Below are 26,583 nucleotides of genomic sequence, written 5' to 3' on the forward strand. Positions count from 1 at the left end.
ATCAGAGAATCTTACATAAGATACGAGAATTTTACCATATAAATTGTACATGACTTACAGAATTTCCTTGGTTGGGGACGTTTAACCAAGAGTCTCTACTTGAAAAAGTAGAGACTTGATTTAAGACAGTGGGAGAAAATGACAGGGTCGACCACACCTTTTGCCTTACCAGATCTGTTTTCTTTTTGGGACAAAATGACTTAGTGGCCAAGTGACACATTTGGAAGTAAACGTCATCCAAGAAAAACTTGCCTTTAACATGAGTCGGTTTGCTCTGTTCTTCTGGGTTTCTTTGATTGAACACTGGTTTCCATCTTGTTTTTAATGTCACCAAGTGCAGGAATGTCAGGACATAGCATAGTCTGATGCTCATAGCAATTTATCTTTTGTCTTACAGGAAACCACAGGACTGCAGCAAACTGGTAAGTATCTGGGGAAGCCCTCTCATACTGAGGAGTAATCCAGAAGATGAGGAATGTGGCACTGTCTCTGGCTTTCCTGTAGACAGGCAGCCTGAGTTGAGCTTCCTGTTGTGAATGAGGATGCAGAGATGGGAGAAATGATTTTTCCAGATAAGAAACAGTGGCCACATTTGGCAGGCCTGGGAGCAACTGCATTCTCTGAAGATGGGGTGGGATCCTGTGCATGGGGCTGGCCCATGTTTTTTGTGAATTCATGCAGTGTCATGGTCACTGTGTCTTGGGGTGTGTGTGTTGGTTATCATACATACATCCCCATATTTACTGGTGTCCACATTCTCAACAGAGATTTTCATCACGATTGCAGTATCACTGTAGGCACAGGAAAAAAATCAATTTGTAAGCTTACAACGTGTGCAGTTGATTGCATGGGAAGGACACTTTAATTAGCCTAAAAGAAGTTCTGTCAATTCCCAGACAAATTCTCAAGGTGTACCAAAAGAACAGGACTGTGTCAGGATCTCTGCTAATACTATTTTTTTCATTCGCAATTCTCTGCTATACTTAATTTTCAAATAAACCTCACCTGTTTACAGGCCTTCCTGTTCCTCCTGGCATTGGAGTGGTCATGACACCTCGCTCTAGCCCAGGCGTCCCCAAACTACGGCCCGTGGGCCGCATGCGGCCCCCTGAGGCCATTTATCCGGCCCCCCCGCCGCACTTCAGGAAGGGGCACCTCTTTCATTGGTGGTCAGTGAGAGGAGCACAGTATGTGGCGGCCCTCCAACGGTCTGAGTGACAGTGAACTGGCCCCCTGTGTACAAAGTCTGGGGACGCCTGCTCTAGCCACTGCCCTCCTTCACCAGCCTTTTCTATCCAAGCCCTCAGAATTGATGGTCCATGGCCCATCTTGAGCAGGGAGAGTAGGCTGGGGTTCTTTTCTGTGCATTTAGACCCTGGTATGGTGTCATGCTGTATCCAGTTCTGGTGGGAAACTGAGAAGAGAGGAGCCTGCATTCAGGGTTAGGGTGTAATCACCCCAACTTTCTTCGTCAAGGCCTCATACTGACCATCAGCTAACGTGGGCTAGAATAGATCATGCCAAGGTCATGTGGAGTTCCTGCCTTTTATCACTTAGCCTAGTTGTGGCTGCTGTGTGCTCGACTTAGAAACACAGCAACGTGAAAAGAGAACCATGGGGTTTGCCCAGGATTTGAGAGTCCAGGTGAGCACTTGCCTTCTAGCATGATGGAGGGTGGTCATGCATTGCAGGTGGGTAAGAGCAGCCTTGGCTGTGGAACCACAGAGGCCCCACGATGTCCCCATTGAACGCACTGTTGACAGTCAAGTTCTTGTTTGCCTCTGAAGTCCCTTGCAAAATCCAAGTAAAAGCAGTGGGTTTTGGTTAAATATGAGTATCAACTCAGCCAAAGTATAGCTCGAGTTTTTCTTTGAGTATGCTCCATTGTTGGAAACTTGTTGTACATGAATAGAGTCTGATTGCTGTGCAGGTGTCGGTGCCTGTCCTGCATTTGGAAACACTGAGGCTTCTGTGACTTTAAAATGTTTCTTGTCGACCTCAGAATCTGTCTCCTCATAACCCAATTCCCCTAGTCATCTTTAATTCTATAATACAGTGGGGTTTTTTTTTTTTTTGGTATCCAGGGGACCTTCTGCTATGAGTGATTAAAGGTACAAATCAGCGTTAGCAACACTGTGGCTGTAAGAATTCATAGACAGCTGCCCAGTGGGCTCTATGAAAAAAGGAAACATCGCCGGGCGCGGTGGCTCAAGCCTGTAATCCCAGCACTTTGGGAGCCTGAGGCGGGTGGATCACGAGGTCAGGAGATCGAGACCATCCTGGTCAACATGGTGAAACCCCGTCTCTACTAAAAATACAAAAAATTAGCTGGGCATGGTGGCGTGTGCCTGTAATCCCAGCTACTCAGGAGGCTGAGGCAGGAGAATTGCCTGAACCCAGGAGGCGGAGGTTGCGGTGAGCCGAGATGGCGCCATTGCACTGCAGCCTGGGTAACAAGAGCGAAACTCCGTCTCAAAAAAAAAAAAAAAAAAAAAGGAGACATCATCCAAGAGACACTTGTCCTTAGCATGAGTCAGTTTGCTCTGTTCTTCTTTTGGGTTTCTTTGATTGAATACTGGTTTCCGTCTTGTTTTTTAATGTCAGCAAGTGCAGGAATGTCAGGACACAGAATGGTGTGATGGTCATAGTCTGCCCAGCAGGCTAAGGCCCTGGCCTGGGCTTGGCAGGAAACATGATTTAGAGGAATAGAAGGAAGGCATGAGGCCAGCAAAGCCATGAAGGTGGAGGGGAAGCCAAGGTGCAATATCTAGGAGAGTGAGTTTTACACCGTTACCTGGGCATGGCCGGAGTGTTCCAGAAGGCAGAGTTGAGCTTCGACCTCATGGCTGGCCTGAATGTCAGCCATCTTCCTAAGAGCCTGGACAGAGGAGCTACTTTGTTTCTTGTCTTCTCCATGTTTCTGTGTGTGGACAGCAGGGGCACCACCAGAAATTAGTGGGAGACAGTGAACAATAGTGAGTTCTTGAAATCAGTTTAGCCCAGCGAGCACATGGTCAGCAGGGACAAGCTGGAGGGTCAGGCCAGACACAGAGCAGTTGCGCAGCTTTATCCCCCGTGGTGGCACAAAGAACAGCTTCTGGTGGCTGCCTGACAGGTGGTCCTTGTATAGCTAGATTCTTCTGCACAGCTGGCTTACAGAGGGTCAGCGCCCCACCTTCTGCCACTAACTCAGGAAGGGCCGTCCCAGTCCTGGAGCCAGTGTGAGTATGAGCAGCAACGGACCCCAGGTCATACATAGAAGGTGATGAAAACAAAAGAGTGTAAAGATGAATACCCCATGCTAAGTAGGGGTTGTCTTGAAATGAGAGGACAATTAAATAATTTCACATTTTGTTGTAACTTTTAATGCAAAGGGTTAAAATACAAAAGTATATAGTGGCTAGAATTCGATATTCTCTCTGAAGCAAGGTTGTTGCTTATCAAGCACAAAACGTTTCAGAGGGGATAATAGGCAGAGCAGCAGCACCTGCGGACTGTGGGAGGAAATGGCCTTGGAGAGGATGAGGAAGGGAGGACGAGACAGGTCAGACTGGAAAGGAGGAGCCCCGACATGCCGCAGGGAAGCAGCTGGCCCTGTGTGGTGTGCCCTGTTTCAGCGGGGCTAGTTCACATTGTGGCCTGAAGCTACAAACCGACAGGTCCCAATCCCCTGGCTTTTCTGCTCCTGTCCTCTCCCTGCGACCCTCCTCCTTCACTCACATCATGGCGTGGCCCTGAATTATCAATGAACAATGCCGCCAAGGTGCTGACGGTCACTTTGCATCTTTCTAGGGCCTGTTCTTCAACAGGAAAACCCTTCCAGGGATGCTGCAGAAGACCAGGTAAAAGATGACGTGAATGTCAGGCCACAGGATGTGTCTGTGTAAAACAGTTGCTTTCTTGGCTTTATCTTCTTGAATTAGGATCAGAATCTTACATAAATACGAAAATTTTATCATATAAATTGTAGATGACTTACAGAATTTCCTTGGTTGGGGGAGGTTTGAGCGAGAGTCTCTTCTTGACTGAGACTTGATTTAAGACAGTGGGAGCTAATGACAGGGTCGAGCACACCCTGTGTGGTCGCAAGCTTTTGCCTTACCATGTCTGTTTTCCTTCTGGGACAAAATGACTTAGTGACCAAGCAACAAGTTTGGAAGGAAACATCGTCCGAGAAAAAATTGTCTTTGGCATGAATTAGTTTGCTCTGTTCTTTTGGGTTCCTTTGATTGAACGCTGGTTTCCATCTTGTTATTTAATATTACCAAGTGCAGGAAAGTCAGGACACAGCATGGTCTGATGCTCATGGCAATTTATTTTCTGTCATTATAGGAAGCCACAGGACTGCAGCAAACTGGTAAGTATTGGGGAACGCCTCTCATACCGAGGAGTAATCCAGAAGATGGGGAACGTGGCACTGTCTCTCTGGCTTTCCTGTAGACAGGCAGCCTGAGTTGAGCTTCCTGTTGTGAATGAGGCTGTAGGCAGCCATGGGAGAAATGATTTCTTCAGATAAGAAACAACAGCCACATTTGGCAGGCCCTGGGAGCAACTGTGTTCTCTGAAGGTGGGATGGGATCCTGTGCACAGGGCTGGCCCACATCTTTTGTGAATTCATGTGGTGCCATGGTCACCGTGTCTTGGGGTGTGTGTCTTTTTTTTCATACCTACACATCCCCAGATTTACTGGTGTCCACTTTCTCAACAGAGATTTTCATCACTGTTGCAGTCTCACTGTAGGCACAGGTAAAAATCAACTTGCAAGCTTACAATATGTGCAGTTGATTGCATGGGAAGGACACTTTAATTAACCTAAAAGAAGTTCTGTCAGCGTCCAGGCAAATTCTCAAGGTGTACCAAAAGAACAGAACTGCGTCATAATCTCTGCGAATACTATTTTTTTTTCATAAACAGTTCCCTGCTATACTTCATTTTTAAATAAGCCTCACCTGTTTACAGGCCTTCCTGTTTCCTCCTGGCATTGGAATGGTCATGACACTGCTCTAGCCTCCTCCCTCCTTCACAAGATTTTTCTACCAAAGTCCTCAGAATTGATGGTCCACGGCCCTTCTTGAGCAGGGAGAGTAGGCTGGGGCGCCTTTCTGTTTGTTTAGACCCTGTTCCAGTCTCATGCTATATCCAGTTCTGGTGGGAAACTGAGAAGAGAGGACCCTGCAAGCAGGATTAGGGTAAAATCACCCCAACTTTCTTCACTGAAGTCTCATACTGACCATCAGCTAACGTGACCCAGAGTAGATAATGCCATGGTCATGGAGAGTTCTGTTTTTTCCTCCCTCAGCCCAGTTGTGGCTGCTGTGTGCTTGGCTCAGTAACACAGCAATGTGAAAAGATAACCACGGGGTTTGTCCAGGGTCTGAGAGGCCGGGTGAGCATTTGCCTTCATAGCAGAATGGAGGGTGGTCATACATTGCAGGTGGAGAAAAACAAACTTGGATGTGGAACCATAGAGGCTCCGTGATGTCCCCATTGAGCCCACTGTTGACAAAGGTTCTTATTTGTTTCTGGAGGCCCTTGCAAAACACAAGTGAAAGCAGTGGGTTTGGGTTAAATATGAGTATTAACTGGTGTATGCATTTGGTGGAAACTTGTTGTATGTAAGTTGAATTTCATTGCTGTGTACAAGTCAGTACCTATCCCAGATTTTAAAAATTGAGGTTTCTGTGATTTTAAAATATTTCTCATTGACCTCAGAAGCCATTTCATAATCCAATTCCCCTAGTCATCTTTAGTCTCTAGAATATAGTGTTCTTTTTGGGTACCCAGCGGGCTTTCTCCTGTTGGTGATTCAAGGTACAAATCAGCATTAGCAACTTAGAGGCTCTAAGAGTTCATAGACAGCTGCCCAGTGGGCTCTATGAGACAGAGAACAGCCTACAGCCTTGGCTCGGATCAGCCAAGAAACCTGATTTAGATGAGCAGAAGGAAGGTGTGAGGGCAGCAAATCCATATCATGGCGGAGAAGTAGTGGGAATCCAAAGTGCAACATCAGGAGAGTGAGGTTTCACCATCACTAGGGTGGGGCCAGAATGTTCCAGCCTCATCTCAAGGTGGAGTTGAGCTTCGACCTCATGGCTGGCCTGAATGTCAGCTGTCTTCCTAGGAGCTTGGATAGAGGAGTTACTTTGTTTCTTGTCTTCTCCATGTTTCTCTGTGTAGATGGCAGGGGCACCACCAGAAATTAGTGAGTGACAGTGAACAGGAGTGAGTTCCTGAAATACTCAATTTAGCCCAAAGACGACATGATCAGCAGGGAGGACCTTAATGTTCAGGCCAGATACAGAGTAGTTGCTCGGCTTGATCCCTCTGTGATGGCACAAAGAACAGCTTCTGGCAGGCGCCTGACAGGCGGTCCTTGTATAGCTAGATTTTTGTGCACACCTGGGTTAGAGAGAGTCAGCGCCCCACCTCCTGCCACTCATTCACAAAGGGCTGTCCAGTCCTGGAGCCAGTGTGAGTATGAGCAGCAACGGACCCCATGTCATGCACACAAGGTGATGAAAATAAAGAGCGTAAAGATGAATAGCACATGCTAAGTAGGGGTTGTCTTTAAATGACAGGTAATTGAATATTTTCAAATTTTGGTTTAACTTTTAATACAAAGGGTTGAAATACAATAGGATATGTCAGCTAGAATTTAATATAGTCTCTGAAACAAGGCGGTTCCTTATCAAGTACAAAATCTTTTAGCTGGGGTAATAGGCAGAGCAGCACCATTTGGCAGATTGTGGGAGGAAATGGCCTTGGAGAGGATGAGGAACGGAGGGTGAGACAGGTCAGACTGGAAAGGAGGAGCCCCGACATGCCGCAGGGAAACACAGCCTGCCCTGTGTGATGTGCCCTGTTTCAGACGGCCTATTTCACATTGTGGTCGTCTGGAGCTACAAACCTACAGGCCCTGATTCCCTTTCTTCCCTGCTCCTGTCCTTTCCCTGCGACCCTCCTCCTTCACCCACATCATGGCGTGCCCCTGAACTGTAAATGAGCAACACCACCAAGGTGCTGACGGTCACTTTGCATTTTTCTAGGGCCTGTTGTTCAACAGGAAGACCCTTCGAGGGATGCTGCAGAGGACGAGGTAAAAGATGACGTGAATGTCAGGCCCACAGGATGTGTTGGAATAAAACAGTTGCTTTCTTTGCTTTATCTTCTTGAAGTAGGACCAGAGAATCTTACGTAAGATACGAGAATTTTACCGTATAAATTGTAGATGACTTACAGAATTTCCTTGGTTGGGGGAGATTTGAGCAAGAGTCTCTACCTGACTGAGACTTGATTTAAGACAGTGGGAGAAAATGACAGGGTTGACCACACCTTTTGCCTTACCAGATCTGTTTTCTTTTTGGGACAAAATGACTTAGTAGCCAAGTGACAAGGTTGGAAGGAAACATCATCCAAGAAAAACTTGTCTTCAGCATGAGTCGGTTTGCCCTGTTCTTTATTTGGGTTTCTTTGATTGAACACTGGTTTCTATCTTGTTTTTAATGTCACCAAGTGCAGGGATGTCAGGACACAGCATAGTCTGATGCTCATGGCAATTTATTTTCTGTCATTACAGGAAATCGCAGGACTGCAGCAAACTGGTAAGTATTGGGGAACGCCTCTCATATCGAGGAGTAATCCAGAAGATGGGGAATGTGGCACTGTCTCTCTGGCTTTCCTGTAGTCAGGCAGCCTGAGTTGAGCTTCCTTTTGTGAATGAGGACTAAGGCAGTGATGACAGAAATGGTTTTTCTAGATAAGAAACAACAGCCCTGCTTTGCAGCCCCTGGGAGCAACTGTGTCCTCTGAAGGCGGGATGGGATCCTGTGCACAGGGCTGGCCCATATCCTTTGTGAATTCATGTGGTGCCATGGTCACCGTGTCTTGTGGTGTGTGTCCTTTTTTCTGTACATACACATCCCCAGTTTACTGGTGTCCACATTTGCAACAGAGATTTTTGTCACTGTTGCAGTCTCACTGTAGGCACAGGTAAAAGTCAGCTTGTAAGCTTACAACATGTGCAGTTGATTGCATGGGAAGGACACTTTAATTAACCTAAAAGAAGTTCTGTCAGGGCCCAGGCAAATTCTCAAGGCGTACCAAAAGAACAGAACTGTGTTAGTATCTCTGCTAATTTTTTTTTTCATTCACAATTCTCTGCTATACTTAATTTTCAAATAAACCTCACCTGTTTACAGGCCTTCCTGTTTCCTCCTGGCATTGGAGTGGTCATGACACTCTGCTCTAGCCACTGCCCTCCTTCACAGGCCTTTTCTACCAAAGCCCTCACAATTGATCATCCACTTCCCATCTTGAGCAGGGAGAGTGGGCTGGGGCTCCTTTCTGTGCATTTAGACCCTGTGACAGCCTCATGGTGTATCCAGTTCTGGCGGGAAACAGAAGAGAGGAGCCTGCGAGCAGGGCTAGGGTGAAATCACCTCAACTTTCTTCGTTGATTCCTCACACTGACCATCCACTAATGCGGCCCAGAATAGATCATGCCGCGGTCATGTAGAGTCCCGGCCTTTCATCACTCAGGCTAGTCGTGGTTGCTGTGTGTTTGACTCGGAAACACAGCAACACGTAAAGAGAACCACTGGGTTTGCCCAGGGTATGAGAGGCAGGGTGATCACTTGCCTCCCTAGCAGGATGGAGGGCAGTCATGTATTGTAGGTGGGGAAAAACAAACTCAGCTGTGCAGCTGTAGAAGCTCTGTGATGTCCCTGTTGAACCCACTGTTTACAAAGGTCCTTGTTTGCTTCTGGAGGCCCTTCGAAAGAAAAAAAAAAAACAAGTGAAAGCAGTGGGTTTTGGTTAAATATGAGTATCAACCGAAGCAAAGTATAGCTTGAGTTTTTTTCTTGGAGTATGTATTTGGTGGAAACTTCTTGTATATAAATTGAACCTGATTGCTGTGTGGGTGTCAGTACCTATCCCACATTTTAAAACAATGAGGCTTTTGTGATTTTAAAATGTTTCTTATTGACCTCAGAGGCCATCTCGTCAGAACCCAATTTTTCTAGTCATCTTTAATCTCTTGAATATAGTTTTTTTAAATGGTACCCAGCAGGTTTTCTGCTGTGAGTGATTAAAGGTACAAATCAGTTAGCAATATTGAGGCTCTAATAATTCATAGCCAGTTGCCCAGTGAGCTCTATGAGAGAGAGCAGGCTACGGCCTCGGCCTGGGCCTGCCAGGCAACATGATCTGGAGGAGCAGAAGGAAGGTGTGAGGGCAGCAAATCTACGGGGAACTAAGGTGCAACATCAGGCCAGTGACTTCTACATTGTCACCTGGGTGCATCCGGGAAGTGGAAGCCTCATCTGAAGGCAGAGGAGCTCCGACCTCACGGCTGGCCTGAATGTCGGCCATGTTCCTAAGAGCTCGGACGGAGGAGGTACTTTGCTGCTTTTGTTCTTCATGTTTCTTCGTTTTGATGGCAATGCCAGTACCAGAAATCAGTGAGAGACAGAGAACAGGAGTGAGTTCCTGAGATGTTCAGCTTAGCCCAGAGAGGACATGATCAGCAGGGACAAACTTGCGGATCAGGCCAGACACAGAGTAATTGACTGGCTTGAGCTTTCTGTGGTAGCACAAAAAATAGCTTCTGGGAGTCGCCTGTCAGTTGGTCCTTGTGTAGCTACTATTCGCCAAGAGTGGCCTGGCCCAGAGTTTCATTTTACTGGAGGAACCCTCAGCTCCCCGGCATGGCACCTGTCCAATGGTAGTTTCAGAGGTGGTGAGTGGGGGGACCCTGCTCTAAGCAGGCTGAGATCAGCATTGGGAGAGGGGCTGCCCTGGGTATTAGGTGGACCTTGCAAGTTTTCCATGAGACATCAGTTGGTTTCTCTGAGACAGCCTTGTAACCATCAATCCCCAAGTCTGTAGTCTCCTACTGACAGATGGAGAAGTTCTGGCCATGGCTAGTCACTGGGAGGGCAGGGACTGTGTCCTCCTCATTCTTTCTCATCCCATAGCTCAACCCTGGGCAGCCCATCTTGGACACCAGTTATGATCCAATGCCTGCATTCCTGTCCTGAGATATAGCACAAGTGTGTAAAGGCTTTCTGCTCATCTTCTTTAGTCTGTTTGTTTTCACACTTATCCAGGTGCCTGCATGGGTTGTAATCCAGGGTCAAGGGAGAAGAAATGGGCTCCTCAAACAATGAGGTTTTCTCCTCTCTGCTCCTGTGGTCATGGTCATTTCTACTCCTAAGTGTAAACTGACTGATTACATTAATACATTTTGTGTATATTTTACAAAAACGTTTGAAGTCCAATAAAATGGATGACAAGTAGAAGAGAAGTATATGTGGGTTTAGGAAAGATAAATGACATTGTAACATTTCTACAGAAAAGTGGAGGTTTACCAGGCCTCCCCGTGCATAGGGGGTGAGGAGACACTGTCATGGCGGCAGCAGCGCCTGTCTGTGCTCCCAAGGGTCTGTTTTCCGTGGCTTTCCCGACGGTCTCATTTAGCGTTCTTCATCACGGAGGGTGTTCTGGCAGAAGGCCAGTTTGTGCAGGTGACCCACCTTACCTACATGTGCCAGGCCCCTGTTTCAGCACCCAAGTCAGCCTGACGGATTCGTTCTGTGCAGTCGGCGTGCTGAGAATTTGTCTGTGTTTCCTAGATCAGGATGAAGGCTTGGAATATCGGCATTCTCTGAAAAGAAAATCTATGAGGTCACTGGAACCTATAATGGTAAAGTCTTTTTTCTTTGAGTTGGGAATTTTATTTCTCTTGGTTTCTGTATAGAGAATTGATAAGTTAATTTTACCATGTGCATTATAGATGACTTACAGAGTTTCTTGGTGGGCAATTGTCAAGTGAGAGTTTATTACCCAGCAAGAATGAGTTCAAGATGACATTTACAGTTGAGAGGGTCACTTAAAAACTCTATGGCAGTAAGCATTTTCCCCAGAAGAAATGCTTTCTTCTTGAAAATAATTGTGAAGATGCAATGAAAATGAACTTGCAAATCATGCATGAAAGCTTGTGCCTTTCCACATGTACTCTAGGCTCTATTTTGGGGCTCTTGCATTGATGATTTTTACTATCCTTACCTGGTTTTCTAATGTCAACAAGTGAAGAAAAGACCTGTGCACACAGGACACAGTGTGGTCTGACTCTCACAATGTTTTCCTTTTCTCCAATTGCAGGAAACATCAGCTTTGGACAGAAAAGGTATGTATTCTCAGATTACATGTTTTATTTTATTGAGAAAGAGTCTCACACTGTCTCCCAGGCTGGAGTGCAGTGACACAGTCTTGGCTTACCGCAACCTCCACCTCCCAGGTTTAAGAAATTCTTTGCTTCAGTTTCCCAAGTAACTGGGATTACAGGTGCATGCCATTACACCGGGCTAATTTTTTGTATTTTTAGTAGAGACAGGGTTTCACCATCTTGGCTAGGCCGCGTCTTGAACTGACCTCATGATGCACTAACTTTGGCTTCCAGAATGCTGGGATTACAGGCATTAGACACTGTGCCCTGCCTTCTCTGTGTGTGTTTCGTAAAATTTTTATTTTAAGTTCTGAAATACATATGCAGAGTGTGCAGGTTTTTTACGTAAGTGTAAATGTGTCATGGTGGTTTGCTGCACCTATCAACCCATTATCCAGGTGTTAAGCCTCGCATGCATTAGGTATTTTTACTAATGCTCTCCTTCCTCTTGCCCTTCACACCCGGGGATAACTTTTTTGCTAAGGAAATATCTTAGTTTTTCAGAAACGTTGCACTTTTTACTCTGCTTTTGCTAGAGAATTTCTCTGGTTGGAAATCCCTAACAGAAAAGAGATTTCAGGCAGCTTTGTATAAAAATCACTAAGAGTTTGGTAAAGATCTGCGACCATTTTTCTGTAGTATTTGCAAGAAGTCATGTTGCTTACATGAGAGAGGGTGTTGTGCCTCAGGTTTGGGAGCTATGGAGGAGAGGGTCTATGTGCAGTGATTGTGAATGTCTTTGGAAATTTTTGTGCATGTTCAAAGTACAGCACAAGGATTAAATTTTTAAAAATAGTCCATCATCCTGCACACTTTATGTAAATTGACCCATTCATTCTCCACCACAGCTGTAGCTGAAGGTAAGTTTAATGTGTCCACACCTCAGATGAATTGCCTCTGGATTTTGTACAGAGATGAATTTCCCAAACTCGTGGCCTTCTCAGTACTGGAGGGAAATGCAAAATCAGGAATGGGTGGAAGGTTGTTGCTGTGGGCTAGTATACTGCATTCAGCACACAGCCCTTGTATAACTCCTCACTCTTATCAGTGACTTCGAGCACATAGATGTGCATGTGGAAATAGGGATAGCCTATAGAAATTCTAAGCACTATCATTGTGGGATGGTGTTAATGGTCGCATAACCCAGGGTTAGAATAGGTACATTTTACAATGTGCTTTCCTGTGGTTAGAAATATGAAACACACACAGAGAGTTCACAAGCTTTTGATGCTGTGGTCGGGTTATTCCTCAGCTCCTGTTTAAAAGCAGAGAACAGGCTGAGTGTGCTGGCTCATGTCTGTAATGCTAGCACTTTGGTAGGCCGAGGTGGGCGAGTTACTTGAGGTGAGGAGTTTGAGACCAGCCTGACTAACATGGTGAAACACTGTCTTAACTGAAAACACAAAAATTAACTGCCTGTGGTGGTGTGTGCCAGTAATCCCAGCTACTTAGGAGGCTGAAACAAGAGAATCACTTGAACCTGGGAGATGGAGGCTGCAGTGAGTCCAGATCATGCCACTGTAGTCCAGCCCGAGCAACGGAGTGAGACGAGGATGGGTCTGCAGCTCTGTCTGCTGTAACTCACCTTCCTCACACCTGCCAGCCTCATGTCCATTCCACCCAATACACCCCGAGGGGTTCCTTCAGCAGAATCCATGTGGTGGCACTTATCGTATGTTTCCTAGATCATCAGGAGTACCCAAGGCCTGAACATACCTGTGTGGCACCCTTTCACTGCACTCTGTCAGTTATCAAAGTAAGTGCTTTCTTTGTCTGAAAGGGGAATTTTATTTTCCTATGTTTCTTTTTATTTCACTTGAATAAAGATACAGAAATCTTACCATGTACGTTATAGGTGACTTGGGGAATTTCTGGGTAGGAAAATGTGAAATGAGAATTCATTACCAAGTAAGAACTGATTGAAGATGGCATTCCTGGATGACAACTTCAGTTATAAAGTGTGTCAGCAAGCATTTTCCTCAGGAGAAAGTCTTTGAAAATTATGAATTTAAAACCAAAATCAACTTTAAAATCTTGCACAAAAAGGTGATGCCTTTCTACACATATTTCTAGGCTTTATGTTTGGGGCCATTGCCTCCACCACAATTTCCTGTCTGGTTTTCCTATAGCACCAAGTTAGGAAAAAGACCTGTGTATACAGGACACGACATGATCTTACCCTTAATGTTTTTCTTTCTTTAAATGCAGGAGGAGTCATCAGATGGCATCAGGGGTACGTATTCTTGGATCACCATTTTACTAAGAAAAGAATCTTAGTGTTGAGAAAGGTGACACTTTCTTGCCTGCTTTTTCTTTTTTTTTTTTTTTTTGAGACGGAGTTTCGCTCTTGTTACCCAGGCTGGAGTGCAATGGCGCGATCTCGGCTCACCGCAACCTCCGCCTCCTGGGTTCAGGCAATTCTCCTGCCTCAGCCTCCTGAGTAGCTGGGATTACAGGCACGCGCCACCATGCCCAGCTAATTTTTTGTATTTTTAGTAGGTATGGGGTTTCACCATGTTGACGAGGATGGTCTCGATCCCTTGACCTCATGATCTATCCGCCTCGGTCTCCCAAAGTGCTGGGATTACAGGCTTGAGCCACCGCGCCAGGCCTTGCCTGCTTTTTCTAGAGAGCCACTCACTGGAGCTTCCTATTGGAAAACGAGGTTTGGGCAGAAATGACAAAGACTGTACTGAAGAGTAGTGACTATCTTACGTAGGTCCCGTTAGCTGGAGTGTCATTTTTATGAAATAGAATGGGCACATCGAGGTGAGGGGTATAAGGATAGAGTCTGTGTGTAGTGATTGTGAATGTCTTTGGGATTGTGTGTACATTTCTCCAGAAAGCATGCGTCCATGTGCACACCTCAACACAAAGGTGAATGTTGCAAATAAAAATTTTATCACCACTGCACAGCTTATGTAAATCAGCCCATTTATCCTCTACCACAGCTGTGGCTGGAGGGAAGTTCAGTATCTCCAGTACTCAGATGGAGATAGTGCAGAGAGGAGTTTGCCAAGCTCTTTATCTCTTCAGTGGAAGAGGCAGAGGGAACTCAGGAGTGGGTGGAAGGTTGATGTTGTGGGCTACTGCTATGAAGTAATCACATAGTTCTGGTATAATTTATCATTATGCCAGAGAATTTTAGCACCTAGGTGTGCATATGGAAGTTTGATAGCCTTTCCAAATCCCAAACACTGTCTCTCATATAGGATTGTCTCAATGGCCACAAAGGTCAGTATAGAAATAGGTACACTTTACAGTAGACTTCGGTGTGGTCAGAAATGGGAAACAGACATTGAGAGGTCAGGCTTTTGGCTACAGTGCTGGATTATTTTCTCAGCCTCTGGTCAAAAGCAGAAAATAATCAGACATACTGTATTTAATGAGATAATCACCACAAGCCTTACCTATGTTGTGGTTCAGCACACACACCTAAGACACAGCACCAAATAAGAACTGAAGGAAAGGCCAGGCACGGTAGTACATGCCTGTAATCCTAGCACTTTGGGAGGCCAAGAGGTGTGGGTCACAAGATCAGGAGTTTGAGACCACCCTGGCCAATATGGTGAAACCGTGTTTCTAAAAATTCAAAACTTAACCGGGCGTGATAGCCCATGCTTGTAGTCTCAGCAACGAAGGAGGCTGAGGCAGAATGATTGCTTGAACCAGGGAGGTGGAGATCACAGGGAGGCAGAGATTGCAGGGAGCCGAGATTGCAACACTTCACTCCAGCCCGGGTGACAGAGACTCCATCTCAAAAAAAAAAACCAAAAAAAAAAAAAAAAAACTGAAGAAAAAACTTGGGTGTTCTTCTGGTGCTCATCTCTGCTGGAACCTTTTGCACAGCTGGGTTGGAGAGGGTCAGTGCCCCCATCTGCTGTCCCAGTGCTGGAGCCAGTGTGAACCAGAGCAGCATCCGGCCCCATTGCACACACACATTGTGTGAAAAGTGAGAGCAGAAGGGAAAACATCACATGCGGAGTTGGGGTCGTCTTTAAATTGTAGAATAATTGACTTTTCAAATCCTGATCTCGTCGTCTTTAAGAAAGAAAAGTAAGTGAATACATAACATATTATGGCTAGAATTAAGTCTCTTTGAAGAAAGGTTGCTTTTTATCTAGTTCAAAGTGATCTAAGGACAAAAAACAGCAGGAGCACATGTAGACCCTGAGGAGAGAATGACTCAGAAGGGATCAAGAAGGGAGGGCAGGTTAGCTCAGGTCGGGTTAGGAAGAGGACCCTGAAATGCTGCAGGGAAACACCGCCTGCCCTGTGTGGTGTGTCCTGCTCGAGATGGGCTGTTTCACACTGAGGAGCTTGCCTTAGCTAGAGGACCAAGGCTCCATTGTCCATGGCTCTTCTCATGGTCTCACTTGCCTGCCTTTAAACCAAGGAGGATGGGCCGGCAGCTCAGCCTGCTTCTCCACACAGGCCAGCACCCTCTTCACAGCACCCAGGGCCACAAGAGTGGCTCCTTCAGTGGAATCAATGTGCTGATTGTTACTCTGTTTTCTAGATGACCAGGTTGCATCAGAGCCTTCAGAGGAAGTAGTTGCTGTCTACCGGGTAAAGTCTTCTTTCTTTGAAATGGCTATTTTGTTCATTTTAATTAAACTATAGAAATTTTATAATGTACATTATAGATGACTCTTTCTTGGTGGGAAAACGCAAAGTGAGTTTATTACCAACTAAGTACTGATTCAAGATGGCACCCGTAGCTGACAGCTCTTTACAAACTGTGGCAGGAAGCATTTTCTTTCAGCAGAAATACTTTTTTTTTTTTTAAAGTGGGAATTTGCATCAAAATAAAGTGGAAAGAAACATCATGGCATCATGGACAAAAAATTGTGCCTTTCCACAAACGTCTCCTAGGGACTGGGGCTCTGCCCTCTACCACTATTTCCCACCTGGTTTTGTAATGTTTCCAAGTGAAGAAAACAACTGTGCACACAGGACACAGCGTGGCTGACCCTCATAGTGTTTTGTTTTTGCTTCTTTCCTAAATGCAGGGGCGTGCAGCCATGAGGCAGCAAGGTATGTATTTTGGGATCACCCCTTTGTTAAGAAAAATCTTAGTGTTGACAAAGGTGCTCTCTTCTAGTCTTTATTTGCCGAAAACAAATCTGGTTGGAGCTTCCTGCCAGTAATGAGGTTTGAGCAGTTTGCTGTAAAAATATGGGAGAGTCCAGTAAGGAACTTTAGATGGTCTCCTCTAGCTTCTGGAAAGAGGAGCGTAATTTAGACAGAATAGGATGCTGTGCATCAGGGTGAGGAGGTATTAGGGAGAGAGTCTGCATGGAGTGATTCAAGATGTCTTTGGGAGTCTGTGTGCTTTTCCCCAGAAAACATCTGCAAAGCACAACACAAAGATTAATATTCTAAAAACAAATTTCACCACCACAGCACTTTTCATCAATCAGTCCCTTCATCCTCTACCACAGCTGTATGTGAAGTTTAGTTTAATATTCCCATCCTCAGAGATGATGCGGTGAACTTTTATGTTCTTGTCTCCTCAGTGGAAGAGGCAAATGTGAACTCAGGAGCTGGGGAAAAGATGATGCTATGTTCTACTGCACCGCAGTCATCATAATTCCCTGGTATCAATCATTACTATGCCAGGGAGTTCTAGCACCTCTGGGTGTATGTGAAAGCGTGAAAACGTATAGAAATCCCAAACGCAGTCTGTTGTGGTTGGATAATCTGAATGGCTGCGTAACCCAGTGTTGGAGTAGGTATATTGTACAGTCAGCTGTGGTGTGGTCATGAATGTGAAACGCACAGAGAGAGCTCCCAGGCTTGTCTACCGTGCTGGGGTCGTTCCTCAGCTCGCGGTCAAAAGCAGAAAATAATCAGGGACATGTTCTGTTATATTTAATAACACGATTATCACATGGCTTACCTATGCTCCAAATCAGTAGCACACACACCCAAGACACAGCTTCCAGTAGGATCTTGAGGATCAGCTTGGGTGTTAGCCTGGCACCCATTGCTTCTGCTGGAATTTCAGCACAGCTGGGTTGGAGAGGGTCAGGTCATGCTCCACGTGCTCCCCCACAATGACAGACGGTCCCAATGCTGGAGCCAGTGTGAGCATAAGCAGCCACTGACTTCATGACATACACACACTTAGTGTTGGAAAGGGAGAAAGGAAGTACAAATATCACATAATAAGTAGGGGTTATCTTTAAATAGAATAATTGAGCATTTTCAAACCTTGGTTTGTCTTTAAAACAAAAAGTTAGTGAGGAAATATATTTTGGGTAGAATTAGATTTCCTATTTTAAGAAGTGTTGCTTTTTACCAAGTACAGAATGTTCTAGAAGGGATGATAAAGCTGCAGCACATGAGGATCCTGGGGAGGAAGTGACCTTGGGAGGGATCAAGAAGGAAGCACAAGGTAGTTGAGGTCAGATTAGGAAGGAGTTGCTCTGAGATGCTGCCAGGGGAACACAGGGAAACACTGTGTGCTGTGCCCTATTTGAGATGGATTAATTCATGTTTAAGAGGTTGTCTAGCTTGAGGACCACGGCCGTGTCTGCTACGGCGTTGCTAATGTCTTCCTTCACATTTGCCTTCCCTCACCACCATGGAGGATGGGCCAGCAGCAGCTGAGTCTGTGCTGTGAGCACACCCTTCCACACACACCAGCCCCATGTCCACAGCTCCCTCAGTGGAACTCGTGTGCTTACAGTGACTGTTTCCTAGGTGTTGAGGAAGCCGTGGAGAAGATTATCCCTGCGTCGTCATCCTCTGAGGAAGTCACAGGCGTTCACGTGGTAAGGTTGTCTTTTCTTTGAAATGGAAATTTTGTTTCTCTTGGTTTCTATCTGTTTCAGTTGAACTCAGATGTAAAAATCTTTACCATGTGCATCATAGATGACTTAGAGAATTTCTTGGTGGGCAAACGTAGTTCGTTATGAAGTAAAAAATAATTTCACATGGCATCCACATTTATAAACCATGTCAGCAGGGATTTTCCTCTAGAGAAATGCCTTCTTCTTGAGAAGTATTTGGACTTGTCAGAAACAAGTGAAAATCTTTCACAAAAATCTTGTGCCTTTCCACAAATGTCTTCTAGATTTCAGGGCCGTTGTCTCAATCACCATTTACTGTCTGCTTATTTCATGTCATTGAGTGAAGAAAAGACCTGTGCACGCAGGACACAGCATGGCCTGACCTTCATAGTGTTTTGTTTTTCTCTAAATGCAGGTGGACGCAGCCGCGGATACAAGCAGTACGTATTCTGGGATCATCTGTTTGTTTAGGGGAATATTAGTGTTGCAAAGGTGATGCTGTTTTGCCTGCTTTTGCTCAAGAGCCACTCTGGTTTGAGCTTTCTGCCAGAAATGAGAATTGGGAAGTTTGGTTTTAAAAAACTACTAAAGAGTCCAGTAAACAACTCGAACCATGATAAGGTGGGGCGGTACATCAGGGTTGGGAGGTACTGAGGAGAGAGTCTATATGGAATGATTGTGGATGTCTTTGGGAGTGGTTGTGCATTTCCCCAGAAAACATACTCCAGTATTCAAAGCACAACACAGGATAAGTGTTCCAGAAAAATTCCATCACCACTGCACTGTTTGCATCAATCAACACATTCATCCTCCACCACCGCTGTACCTGAAGATAGGTTTAATATCCTCAGTCTTCAGGTGGACACGGTACAGAGACAAATTTCCCAAGCTCTTGATGTTTTCAGTGGAAGAGGCACATGTGAACTCGGTAACGAGTGAAAAGGTTAACACCACGGGCTACTACACTGAATTTGTCACAAAGGCCTAGTGTAATTCCTCAGTATGCCAAGTTGTTCTAGCACTTCTGTGTGCATGTGGAAGAATGAAAACGTATTCAGATCCCAGACGCTGTCATCGTTGGATGCTCTGAATGGTCAGCTTGCCCAGGGTTTGTTTGAGTAGGTACATTGTACAGTGGGCTTTAGTGTGATTGTTAACGTAAAACACAAGAGTTCACAGGCTTTTGGTCTACAGTGGTGGGGTCATTTCCTCAGCTCTTGTTCAAAGCAGAGAACAATCAGTGACATATTCTATTGTGTTTAAGGAAATAATCATCACAAGCCTTAGAAATTCGGTAGAACCCAATCCCAAGACATAGCATCTGATAAAGTCTCAAGGCTCATCTTGGATGTTAGCCTGGCACCCATTTTCTGCTGGAATCACGTACACAGCTGGGTTGGAGAGGAGCAGTGCCCCTTCTCTGTGCTGCCCCCATGATGGGCTCTCTCAGTGCTGGAGTCAGTGTGAGCATGGGCAGCAGTGAATCCATGGTGCACACACATTGTGTTGAAAAGGAAAAGTGGAAGAACAAGTATCACATGCTAAGTAGGGGTCATCTCTAAGTGGTAGGATAGTTGAGTGTTTGCAAATCTTGGTCTTGCCTTTAAAACCAAAGGTTAGTGAATACATGGAATATTTTTGCTAGAATTAAGTCACCTCTTTCAAGAAAGGTTGCTTTTTATCTAGTACAAAATGATCTAAGAAGGACGAAAAACACAGAAGTAGCACATGTGAACCCTGAGGAGGGAATGACTCAGAAGGGATCAAGAAGGGAGGGCAGGTTAGCTCAGGTCGGGTTAGGAAGAGGACCCTGAAATGCTGCAGGGAAACACCGCCTGCCCTGTGTGGTGTGTCCTGCTCGAGATGGGCTGTTTCACACTGAGGAGCTTGCCTTAGCTAGAGGACCAAGGCTCCATTGTCCATGGCTCTTCTCATGGTCTCACTTGCCTGCCTTTAAACCAAGGAGGATGGGCCGGCAGCTCAGCCTGCTTCTCCACACAGGCCAGCACCCTCTTCACAGCACCCAGGGCCACAAGAGTGGCTCCTTCAGTGGAATCAATGTGCTGATTGTTACTCTGTTTTCTAGATGACCAGGTTGTATCAGAGCCTTCAGAGGAAGTAGTTGCTGTCTACCGGGTAAAGTCTTCTTTCTTTGAAATGGCTATTTTGTTCATTTTAATTAAACTATAGAAATTTTATAATGTACATTATAGATGACTCTTTCTTGGTGGGAAAACGCAAAGTGAGTTTATTACCAACTAAGTACTGATTCAAGATGGCACCCGTAGCTGACAGCTCTTTACAAACTGTGGCAGGAAGCATTTTCTTTCAGCAGAAATACTTTTTTTTTTTTTTTAAAGTGGGAATTTGCATCAAAATAAAGTGGAAAGAAACATCATGGCATCATGGACAAAAAATTGTGCCTTTCCACAAACGTCTCCTAGGGACTGGGGCTCTGCCCTCTACCACTATTTCCCACCTGGTTTTGTAATGTTTCCAAGTGAAAAAAAGACCTGTGCACACAGGACACAGCGTGTCTGACCCTCATGGTGTTTTGTTTTTGCTTTTTTCCTAAATGCAGGGGCGTGCAGCCATGAGGCAGCAAGGTATGTATTTTGGGATCACCCCTTTGTTAAGAAAAATCTTAGTGTTGACAAAGGTGCTCTCTTCTAGTCTTTATTTGCCGAAAACAAATCTGGTTGGAGCTTACTGCCAGTAATGAGGTTTGAGTAGTTTGGTGTAAAAAGATGGAGAGTCCAGTAAGGAACTTTAGATGGTCTCCTCTAGCTTCTGGAAAGAGGAGCATAATTTAGACAGAATAGGATGCTGTGCATCAGGGTGAGGAGGTATTAGGGAGAGAGTCTGCATGGAGTGATTCAAGATGTCTTTGGGAGTCTGTGTGCTTTTCCCCAGAAAACATCTGCAAAGCACAACACAAAGATTAATATTCTAAAAACAAATTTCACCACCACAGCACTTTTCATCAATCAGTCCCTTCATCCTCTACCACAGCTGTATGTGAAGTTTAGTTTAATATTCCCATCCTCAGAGATGATGCGGTGAACTTTTATGTTCTTGTCTCCTCAGTGGAAGAGGCAAATGTGAACTCAGGAGCTGGGGAAAAGATGATGCTATGTTCTACTGCACCGCAGTCATCATAATTCCCTGGTATCAATCATTACTATGCCAGGGAGTTCTAGCACCTCTGGGTGTATGTGAAAGCGTGAAAACGTATAGAAATCCCAAACGCAGTCTGTTGTGGTTGGATAATCTGAATGGCTGCGTAACCCAGTGTTGGAGTAGGTATATTGTACAGTCAGCTGTGGTGTGGTCATGAATGTGAAACGCACAGAGAGAGCTCCCAGGCTTGTCTACCGTGCTGGGGTCGTTCCTCAGCTCGCGGTCAAAAGCAGAAAATAATCAGGGACATGTTCTGTTATATTTAATAACACGATTATCACATGGCTTACCTATGCTCCAAATCAGTAGCACACACACCCAAGACACAGCTTCCAGTAGGATCTTGAGGATCAGCTTGGGTGTTAGCCTGGCACCCATTGCTTCTGCTGGAATTTCAGCACAGCTGGGTTGGAGAGGGTCAGGTCATGCTCCACGTGCTCCCCCACAATGACAGACGGTCCCAATGCTGGAGCCAGTGTGAGCATAAGCAGCCACTGACTTCATGACATACACGCACTTAGTGTTGGAAAGGGAGAAAGGAAGTACAAATATCACATAATAAGTAGGGGTTATCTTTAAATAGAATAATTGAGCATTTTCAAACCTTGGTTTGTCTTTAAAACAAAAAGTTAGTGAGGAAATATATTTTGGGTAGAATTAGATTTCCTATTTTAAGAAGTGTTGCTTTTTACCAAGTACAGAATGTTCTAGAAGGGATGATAAAGCTGCAGCACATGAGGATCCTGGGGAGGAAGTGACCTTGGGAGGGATCAAGAAGGAAGCACAAGGTAGTTGAGGTCAGATTAGGAAGGAGTTGCTCTGAGATGCTGCCAGGGGAACACAGGGAAACACTGTGTGCTGTGCCCTATTTGAGATGGATTAATTCATGTTTAAGAGGTTGTCTAGCTTGAGGACCACGGCCGTGTCTGCTACGGCGTTGCTAATGTCTTCCTTCACATTTGCCTTCCCTCACCACCATGGAGGATGGGCCAGCAGCAGCTGAGTCTGTGCTGTGAGCACACCCTTCCACACACACCAGCCCCATGTCCACAGCTCCCTCAGTGGAACTCGTGTGCTTACAGTGACTCTGTTTCCTAGGTGATGAGGAAGCCGTGGAGAAGATTATCCCTGCGCCGACATCCTCTGAGGAAGTCACAGGCGTTCACGTGGTAAGGTTGTCTTTTCTTTGAAATGGAAATTTTGTTTCTCTTGGTTTCTATCTGTTTCAGTTGAACTCAGATGTAAAAATCTTTACCATGTACATTATAGATGACTTAGAGAATTTCTTGGTGGGCAAACGTAAAGTTGGTTATGAACTAAAAGATAATTTCACGTGGCATCCACATTTACAAACCATGTCAGCAGGGATTTTCCTCTAGAGAAATGCCTTCTGCTTGAGAAGTATTTGGAATTTGTCAGACAGAAACAAGTGAAAATCTTTCACAAGCTGGGCGCGGTGGCTCAAGCCTGTAATCCCAGCACTTTGGGAGGCCGAGGCGGGTGGATCACGAGATCGAGAGATCGAGACCATCCTGGTCAATGTGGTGAAACCCCGTCTCTACTAAAAATACAAAAAAATTAGCTGGGCATGGTGGCGTGTGCCTGTAATCCCAGCTACTCAGGAGGCTGAGGCAGGAGAATTGCTTGAACCCAGGAGGCGGAGGTTGCAGTGAGCCGAGATGGCGCCATTGCACTCCAGCCTGGGTAACAAGAGCGACACTCTGTCTCAAAAAAAAAAAAAAAAGAAAATCTTTCACAAAAATCTTGTGCCTTTCCACAAATGTCTTCTAGATTTCAGGGCCGTTGTCTCAATCACCATTTACTGTCTGCTTATTTCACGTCACTGAGTGAAGAAAAGACCTGTGCACACAGGACACAGCATGGCCTGACCTTCATAGTGTTTTGTTTTTCTCTAAATGCAGGTGGACGCAGCCGCGGATACAAGCAGTACGTATTCTGGGATCATCTGTTTGTTTAGGGGAATATTAGTGTTGCAAAGGTGATGCTGTTTTGCCTGCTTTTGCTCAAGAGCCACTCTGGTTTGAGCTTTCTGCCAGAAATGAGAATTGGGAAGTTTGGTTTTAAAAAACTACTAAAGAGTCCAGTAAACAACTCGAACCATGATAAGGTGGGGCGGTACATCAGGGTTGGGAGGTACTGAGGAGAGAGTCTATATGGAATGATTGTGGATGTCTTTGGGAGTGGTTGTGCATTTCCCCAGAAAACATACTCCAGTATTCAAAGCACAACACAGGATAAGTGTTCCAGAAAAATTCCATCACCACTGCACTGTTTGCATCAATCAACACATTCATCCTCCACCACCGCTGTACCTGAAGATAGGTTTAATATCCTCAGTCTTCAGGTGGACACGGTACAGAGACAAATTTCCCAAGCTCTTGATGTTTTCAATGGAAGAGGCACATGTGAACTCGGTAACGAGTGAAAAGGTTAACGCCACGGGCTACTACACTGAATTTGTCACAAAGGCCTAGTGTAATTCCTCAGTATGCCAAGTTGTTCTAGCACTTCTGTGTGCATGTGGAAGAATGAAAACGTATTCAGATCCCAGACGCTGTCATCGTTGGATGCTCTGAATGGTCAGCTTGCCCAGGGTTTGTTTGAGTAGGTACATTGTACAGTGGGCTTTAGTGTGATTGTTAACGTAAAACACAAGAGTTCACAGGCTTTTGGTCTACAGTGGTGGGGTCATTTCCTCAGCTCTTGTTCAAAGCAGAGAACAATCAGTGACATATTCTATTGTGTTTAAGGAAATAATCATCACAAGCCTTAGGAATTCAGTAGAACCCAATCCCAAGACATAGCATCTGATAAAGTCTCAAGGTTCATCTTGGATGTTAGCCTGGCACCCATTTTCCCTCCTTGAATTGCACACACAGCTGGGTTGGAGAGGAACAGTGCCCCTTCTCTGTGCTGCCCACATGATGGGCTGTTTTAGTGCTGGAGTCAGTGTGAGCATGGGCAGCAGTGAACTCCATGGTGCATACACATTGTGTTGAAAAAGAAAAGTGGAAGAACAAGTATCACATGCTAAGTAGGGGTCATCTTTAAGTGGTAGGATAATTGAGTGTTTTCAGATCTTGGATTAATTGTCTTATAGCGAAGAGTTAATAAAATCTTTTGGCTAGAATTAAGTCTCTTTCAAGAAAGGTTGCTTCTTATTTCGTATGAAATCTTCAAGAGATGATATGCAGAGCAGCAGCACATGCAGATTCTAAGAAGGAAATGACTTTGGCAGAGATCAATAAGAGGGGATGTGAGCTCAGGTGAGGTTAGGAAGGAGGAGCCCTAAGAGGGGGCCGGGGACACACAGCCTGCACTGTGTGTGGTGTGCAGTTTGAGATTGGCTAGCTCATATGTAATTCATGGCCTCATACTAGAAAGCCAAAGGCCCTAATACCCTTTCTTTCCTGTTTCTCTCCTGTGCCTGCTAATGTCCTCCCACACCCACCTCAAGCAATGTTACTGAATTGTGCATGAGCAACACCACCAAAGTGCTGACTGTCACTCTGTATCCTTCTAGTTCTGTAAGTTCTGGGGTACATGTTCACATCATGCAGGATTGTTACATAGGTATACACATGCCATGGTGGTTTGCTGCATTCATCTCCCCACCATCTACATTAGGTATTCTAATGTTATCCCTCCCCAAACCCCTCACCCCTGCTATTCCTCCCTTAGCTCCCCCACCCCGCAACGGGTCCTGGTGTGTGACGTTCCCCTCCCTGTGTCCCTGTGTTCTCACTGTTCAACACCCACTTATGAGTGAGAACATGTGGTGTTCGGTTTTCTGTTTTTTTTGTTTTGTTTTGTTTTGTTTTTGTCAGTTTGCTGAGAGTGATTGTTTCCAGCTTCATCCATGTCCCTGTAAAGTACATGAACTGATTTTTTTAATGGCTCTATAGTATTCCATGGTGTATATGTGCCACATTTTCTTTATCCAGTCTATCATTGCCCATTCAGTATGGTATCGTCTGTAGGTTTGTCATAAATGGCTTTTATCGTTTTATGATATGTTCCATCAACACCTAGTTTATTGAGAGTTTTCAGCATAAAGGGCTGTTGAATTTTGTCGAAGGCCTTCTCTGCAGCTATTGAGATAATCATGTGGTTTTTGTCTTTGGTTACATTTATGTGATGGATTATGTTTATGGGTTTGCATATGTTGAACCAGCCTTGTATCCCTGGGATGAAGCCTACTTGCTCATGATGGATAAGTTTTTGATGTGCTGTTGCAATTGGTTTTCCAGTATTGTATTGAAGATTGTTGTGTCGATGTTCATCATGGATATTGGCCTGAAGTTTTCTTTTTTAGTTGAGTCTCTGCCTGGTTTTGGTATCAGGATGATGTTGGTCTCATAAAATGAGTTAGGGAGGATTCCCTCCTTTTGTATTGTTTGATGCAGTTTCAGAAGGAATGGAATCAGCTCCTCTTTGTACGTGTGGTAGAATTTGGCTGTGAACCCATCTGGACATGGACTTTTTTTGGTTGGTAGGCTATTGATTGCCGCCTTTACTGCAGCCCTTGTTATTGGTCTATTTAGGGTTTCAGCTTCCTCCTGGTTTAGTCTTGGCAGAGTACAGGTGTCCAGGAATTTATCTATTTCTTCCTGGTTTGCTGGTTTATGTGCATAGAGCTGTTTGTAGTAATCTCTGATGGTGGTCTGTATTTCTGTGGGATCAGTTGTGATGTCCCCTCTATCTTTTTTTATTGCATCCATTTGATTCTGCTCTCTTTTCTTTTGTATTAGTCTAGCTATTGGTCTGTCTATTTTGTTGATCTTTTCAAAAAATCAGCTCCTGGATTTATTGATTTTTTTTTGAAGGGTTTTTTGTGTCTGTTTCCTTCATTCAGCTCTGATCTTAGTTATTTCTTGTCTTCTGCTAGCTTTTGAATTTTTTTGGTCTTTCTCCTCTAGCTCTTTGAATTTTGATGATTGGGTGTCAGTTTTAGGTCTTTCCTTGTTTCTCATGTGGTCATTTATTGCTATAAATTTCCCTATCCACACTGCTTTAAAGGTGTCCCAGAGATTCTGGTAAGTTGTGTCTTCATTCTGATTGGTTTTGAAGAACATCTTTATTTCTGCCTTCATTTGATTGTTTATCCAGATGACACTCAGAAGCAAGTTGTTCAGTTTCCAAGTGTTTGCACGGGTTTGACCGTGTTTCTTAATCCTTAGTTCTAGTCTGATTGTGCTGTGGTCTGACAGACTGTGATGATTTCTGTTGTTTTTCATTTGCCAAGGAGTGATTTGCTTCCAATGATATGGCCAATTTGAGAGTAAGTGCAATGTGGTGCTGAGAAAAATGTATGTCCTGTGGATTTGGGGTGGAGCGTTCTGTATATGTCTATTAGGT

Source organism: Saimiri boliviensis, chromosome 20 (genome assembly GCF_048565385.1).
Source record: "Saimiri boliviensis isolate mSaiBol1 chromosome 20, mSaiBol1.pri, whole genome shotgun sequence".
Lineage (NCBI taxonomy): Eukaryota > Metazoa > Chordata > Mammalia > Primates > Cebidae > Saimiri > Saimiri boliviensis.